Raw genomic sequence first — 7281 nt, 5'->3', positions numbered from 1 at the left:
TTACTTTTCTTTTGCATAGGACCATGAGTTTTTTTTTTTTTTTGTTTTGTTTTTTTGTGGTTTAGAATCTAGTGTGTTGTTAATTCTGCCTCCATTGAGTGCTTTTTGACTCAACAGACTGACAAACAATGTTAGCAGGAACATCTGTTGATCTTTTGAAAGGTAGCCAGTGAATTTGGAGTTTTCTTGGCCAGACAAGTCATGGGATCACAGCCCAGTCCTGAGCTAAACTTAAAGACAACAACATAAGTTCTGACATCTAGAAAAAAATAATTGAACACATGGGAAAATATTAGGCTTAGAAAATTTAATATTCTCTGATTTTTCACAGTTAAAATAAATGACAAGTGAAGATTAGTGCTAGCCAGAAAGGTTGTGAAAGTATATATATACACTTTTAAAATAAATGGTTCATTGATCATGTGAAAAGTGAATCATATAAAGCTTTGTTCTGAAAAAAAGCCAAGTAATTGGTCTGGTACTGCCCAAACCTGATAGTTCACTAAAACATAGTTGATAATGAAATGCTTAATAGTTTCTAGAAACAATGCATCTCTCACTAATATAGACTAAAACCAAATAAACAAAACCCACTGACCTCCAGTCAATTCTGACTCATAGCCACCCTCTAGGACAGAGCAGGACCGCCCTATGGGGTTTCCAGGCTATAAATCTTTACAGAGGCAGACTGCCACGTGATTCTCGTGTGCAGTGGCTGTTGCGTTCAACATGGCTCACCTTCCGGTTAGCACCCAAGCACTTTAACCACTGCACCACCAGGACTCCTAGCTTTGAATATTGTGATTAGTTCTTTATAATATCTTCTCCATCCATGGTTTCCAGGTTTCAAATCTCTTCTTTTTCTTATGCTTTAGCTATTCATCAGAAACCTACCGAGGCTTCAAAGATCTTCCATTAGGTGATCTCCACAGGATCTTTGATTCCCTGCAAATCTTTGTTCTTTGTGCTATTATACTGTCTTTGGTGATAACTATAGTTCCCATGGTGTCAACTGCTATTTATCAATATGTATTTCATGCATACATCCGTCTTGTCTCCTATGCCACTTTCTGCCATACCCCTTCTACCTCCAACCACCTTACTTGATAATTCTTAATTATATTTGAACTAACTTATATTCCTAAACTTAATTATATTCTAATCGGTGTTTCTGTGATGTCATTGTGCATATATTTTATTTCTCAACTATATTTGTAAATATAGCTGGGGAAGAGCTGCCTCCTCAAAGTAGAGTCGACCTTAAGGTCATGGATGGAGTCAAGCTTTCGAGATCTTCATTTGCTTATGTGGCATGACTCAAAATGAGAAGAAACAGCTACAAACATCCATTAATAACTGGAATGTGGAACATGCAAAGTATGAACCTAGGAAAATTGGAAATCATCAAAAATAAAATGAAACTCATAAACATCAATACCCTAGGCATTTAAAAAAAAACCCAAACTTTGCCATCTCTAGATTTCTACTCATAGTGACCCTATAGGCATTAGTGAGCTGAAATAGACAGGTATTGGCCATTTTGAATTCGATAATCATATGGGCTGCTATGAGGAGAATGACAACTTGAAAAGGAATGGCATTGCATTCAGTGTCAAAAAGAACATTTCAAGATTTACCTTGAAGTACAACTCTGTCAGTGATCGGTTAATATCCATACACCTACAAAGAAGACTGATCCCTATTCTTTGTTTCCAACTTTCACAAAGAAGAAAGATCAGTACTTGGAAAACATGGCCTTGGAGATAGAAAAGATGCTGGGGATACCATGATAGAATTTTGCATGACCAATGACTTCTTTACCAACATAAACAGCAACTGTACACATGGACCTTGCCAGGTGGAATACACAGGAATCAAATTGACAACATCTGTGGAAAGAGACAATGGAAAAGCTCAATATCATAAGTCAGAACAAGGCCAGGGGCTGACTGTGGATCAGACCATCAATTACTCATACGCACATTCAAGTTGTAATTGAAGAAAATTAGAACAAGTCGATGAGAGCCAAAGTACAACCTTGAGCAGATCCCACCTGAATTTAGAGACTATCTCAAGAATGATCGAAGACCAGACAAGCTGTGGAATTACATCAAGTACATCATACATGAAGAAAGCATGAGGTCATTAAAAAGATAGCAAAGAAAGAAAAGATTTAAATGGATGTCAGAAGAAAGCTGAAACTTGCTTTTGAGCATACAGTAGCTAAAGCAAAAGGAAAAAATGATGAAGTAAAAGAGCTGAACAGAAGATTTCAAAGGGCAACTCAAGAAGACAAAGCAAAGTATTGTGAGGACATGTGCAAAGACCTGGAGATAGAAAGTCAAAAGGGAAGAATACGCTCAGCATTTCTCAAGCTGAAAGAACTGAACAAAAAATTCAAGCCTCAAGTTGCAATATTGAAGGATTCTATAGGGAAAATATTAAATGATGCAGGAAGCATCAAAAGAACATGGAAGGAATACACAGAGTCACTATACCAAAAAGAATTGGTTGACGTTCAACCATTTCAGGAAGTAACATATTATCAGGAAACTATGGTAGTGAAGGAAGAAGTCCAAGCTGAACTGAAGGGATTAGTGGAAAACAAGTCTCCAGGAATTGATGGAATACCAATTGAGATGTTTCAACAAACAGATGCAGCACTGGAAGTGCTCACTCATCTATGTCAAGAAATTTGGAAGTCAGCTACCTGGCCAACTGACCTGAAGAGATCTATATTTATGCCTATTCCCAAGAAAGGTGATCCAATTGAATGCTAAAATAATCAAACGATATCATTAATATCACACACAAGCAAAATTTTTCTGAAGATCATTAAAAGTGGCTGAAGCAGCGTATCAACAGGGAACTGCCAGAAATTCAAGCTGGATTTAGAAGAGGACGTGGAACTAGCGATATCATTGCTGATGTCGGATCCTGGCTGAAAGCAGAGAATACCAGAAAGATGTTTACCTGTGTTTTATTGACTATGCAAAGGCATTCAACTCTGTGGATCATAACAAATTATGGATAACATTGCAGAGAATGGGAATTCTGAAACACTTAACCGTGCTCATGAGGTATCTGTACACAGATCAAGAGGCAGTTGTTCTAACAGAACAAGGGGATACCACACGGTTTAAAGTCAGGAAAGTTGTGCGTCAGGGTTGTATCTTTTCACCATACATATTAAATCTGTATGCTGAGCAAACAATCCAGGAAGCTGGGTATAAAGAAGAATAGGGCATCAGGATTGGAGGAAGACGCATTAACAACCTGCTGTATGCAGATGACACAATCTTGTTTGCTGAAAGTGAAGAGGGCTTGAAGCAGTTACTGATGAAGATCAAAGACCACCGCCTTCAGTATAAATTACACCTCAACATAAAGAAAACAAAAATCCTCATGACTGGACCAATGAGCAACATCATGATAAATGGAGAAAAGATTGAGGTTGTCAGGGATTTCATTTTACTTGAATTCACAATCAGTACCCATGAAAGCAGCAGTTGAGAAATCAAAAGATGGATTGCGTTGGGCAAATCAGCTGCAAGAGATCTCTTCACAGTGTTAAAAAGCAAAGATGTCACCTTGAATACTAAGGTGCACCTGACCCAAGCCATGGGGTCTTCAATTGCCTCATATGTATGCGAAAGCTGGACAATGATTAAGGAAGACTGAAGAAGAACTGACATCATTGAATTGTGGTGTTGGCAAAGAATATTGAATATACCACGGACTGCCAAAAGAACAAACAAATGTCTTGGAGGAAGTACAACCAGAATGCTCTTTAGAAGCAAGGATGGTGAGGCTGCATCTCACATACTTTGGACATGTTGTCAGGAGGGATCAGTCCCTGGAGAAGGTAAAGTAGAGGGTCAGAGAAAAAGAGGAAGACCTTCAATGTGATGGATTAACACAGTGGCTGTAACAATGGGCTTAAGTGTAACAATCATTGTGAGGATGGCACAGGACTGGGAAGTGTTTTGCTCTGCTATACATGGGGTTGCTATGAGTTGGAACCAACTTCAAGGCACCTAACAACAACAATAACACATTTATAAATATTTAAAGTCAGGAATATTTGCTGGTTATCTCCTTAGGATATAAAATCACTTGGTCTTTATCTTTCACCTAATAACATAAGCATTATCTATATAACATTTCTATTTTTAATTCTCATTTGTAACTAAAACAAAACATGATAGACTCACACATTGTCCTCTACATGAATGTTGTTGTTAGCTGCAGTAGAGTCAGTCCCTGACTCAAAGTAACCCCATGGACTACAGGATCAAACTGTTGTGATCCATGAGGTTTTCTCCAGCTGATTTTCAGAAATAGACTCCCCCAGGCCTGTGCTGCATCACAGCCTATGCAAGCCTCCACTGACGGACAAGTGGTGGCTGCACTTGTGGTGCATTGGTTGGGAACTAAAAGAGGATCTCCCACATGGAAGGTGGAAATTCTACCACTGAACCATCTTTTAAAATGTGGCTGCAAAATTTTTTAAACTCCCTTCCAGAGGTGGAGTCTATGTCCTGTTCCCTTAAACATAGACAGGCTCGTGAGGGCTTCAGCCAATACAGCATGGCAGATGTGGTGATATGTGCCTTTCAACGCTAGATTATAATGGAGGATGGTCTGCCCTGAGACCACCATACTGCAAAGGCTGGATGTAGGCTTTCTGCTAAGTTAAGCTTATCCTTCAGCCATCCAACTCGGGCACCAGACCTATGCATGAAGAAAAGATCTCCAGCCCCAGCTGTTCCAACTACAGTCATTTGGTCACCCATTTTCCACCTGAGGCCCAAGAATCATGGAACAGAGAAGAGTCATATTTATTATACCATTTCCCAGTTCATGACCTCCAGAATTTGTGAATAAAATGACGGTTACTTTATGCCACTAAGCTTGGGGTGATATTTTTTATGCATAACTGGAACAAAGGCTTAGAAATATATATCCATAGAATATCCTAAACCCAATGACTATATATCTTATTGCCTTCTAAACAACTGTGCTTGGATATAAGGTCTCAGAAGCACCCCAAATTCAACATGCCCAATCTGAACTCATTTAAATTTGGAAATGCTGTGGTTCCCCTGTATACTTTTCTTGTTCATCTCATGATGTCAGAACTTCTGGCTCCATGACTTATTATTGTTACTTTGGGCGGGAATCATGTCCTAGCATTCTTAGGAATCAAACAACTCAATAAAAGGCAGACTTGTACATAATAATAGGAAAAAAAAGACAAAAAATGGGTTTAGTATATTCTTGCATATTTTATAATTTTAGAAGAAAAATTATGACTGACTTTTTTTCCTGAACACTTTTTGAAATCTCCAGGAACACTAGTGATCTGTAGAAGAGAGTTTGAAAAAATGAAGCATTTTATCAAGACAGAAGTTTCTAATGTGTTGCTTGACAGCCTTGGACAAGTAATATAAGATAGAATTATCAATTATATATGTATTTTAGCATATGGACACTATGCTGGTGTAATGGTTACGAGATAAAGCTGCTAACCAAAACGTTGGCAGTTCGAATCCACCAGGCACTCCTTGGAAACCCTATAGGGCAGTTCTACTCTGTCCTATAGGGTTGCTGTAAATCAGAATCAACTCAATGGCAACAGGTTTTTGTTTTTTTTTTTTTTTTTAATGGGTTTTAGCATGTGTGCCATACTGGCATATATGGGGTTCAGATACCAGCAGTCATAGTGCTAGAATTTTGAGGTAGAAATTTAAGAATCTTTCTTTCAAATTTTGGGAGCCTGGAGGCTGGATCAAAAGATGATTCTGCATCCTCACACAACTATAATTTCTAAGTGACTTGTAATGTTGCGAAACTTTGGATTAATATGTTAGGAATCTGCCTCAACTAGACTGTATACTCTTGAATGTTCCAATTTATTAATTTTTTATTCAATAAACATTTAATTATTACTCTTCAGACATCACTGTACTAGATTTTATGAATACATAGAAAGCCAAAATTCACCTTTTCTTTACTGCCCTTTCCCTACCCCAGAAGTTTCAAAACTGGCCTGAGTTATACGGGTCAGTGTGTGAATAATTGTCATTTCAGCCTTTATCATTAACTGAAGTGTTATGGTGGCCACAGAGAATGACAAAAGATTGGAATTTTGATAATGTTATCTATATAGGAAATACTTCCTGATATTCACTTGCTATCATTTTCAGGGACTAAAAGGAAAACTCTTTTCCAAAGTCATGTTTCTATGTGACTTGCTGGTGACTATATCAGTTGTTTATTGCCACATAACAAACCTTGCCTAAATATAGTGGCTTGAAACAATAAAAGTCATAATTTTGCTCCCAAATCTTCAATTTGGTCGAGGCTTAGCTAGGCAGCTCATCTCTGTTCCAGGCTGTGTCAGCTAGGGTGGCTCAGGTGGGGACTGGAGGATCCACTTTCAAGATGGGTCACTCATATGCCTGATGAGTCAGTGCCAACCGTCAGCTAAGAGCCCAGCTGTGACTGGCTAGGGGCCTTGGTTCCCCTTCACATGGGTTCCTCTATGGGCTGCTTGGGCTTTTGCACAGCATGGCTACTGTTTCAGTAGTGAATGTCCCAAGAGAACAAGTGGACATGCATGACCTTTTATGACCTTGCCTTGCTTGAGAAAGTTGCAAAGACCTGCCCAGGTTCAAGGGAAGGAGGCATAGACTCCACCTCTGGGGCAGTGGCAAAGCTCTAGAAGAGCAAGTAGATAGGAGATACTGTTGCAGTTATATTTTGAAAATCACAATCTGCTACAGTGACTAAAGTACCAAGTAACTGTAGATTAATTCTGTATCATCCACGTAATTCAAATGACAACCTACATGCCTCTCCAGTTGTAATCAGTGCAACTTTTTTCTACCTCTCCTCAAATGTTTAAAAGGAGTAGCAAATTGCTTTAATATAATATCGCATCTGATGTAATTTTTAAAAAACCCTACAGTATTATCTAAATGTTAAATGTTGATTGATAGTCAAATCTATACTTCTGTCAGTGTGTCATTTTCCACCCCAGCTTCTGAAGGAAGAAAGTAAAATAAGCAAGTAAACAAAATCTCTCCAACATGACTTCCCAGAATACTTACATAAAAGAGAGAGCCAAATAGACAATCTTGCACACTTTATGCCTTTTCTGATGAGACACCTAGTTTTTAAAAATGGCTACAAATTTCCTAGACTATGAACTGCATTCCTCAATTTATTTCTGTTAGTACATAATTTTAACAGATTGGAAAGAATTACAGTCAGCAC

This window comes from Loxodonta africana, chromosome 4 (assembly GCF_030014295.1).
Source record: "Loxodonta africana isolate mLoxAfr1 chromosome 4, mLoxAfr1.hap2, whole genome shotgun sequence".
NCBI classification, from domain to species: Eukaryota; Metazoa; Chordata; class Mammalia; order Proboscidea; family Elephantidae; genus Loxodonta; species Loxodonta africana.
The sequence above is the reverse complement of the archived record's forward strand: the minus strand, read 5'-3'. Positions refer to the sequence as shown.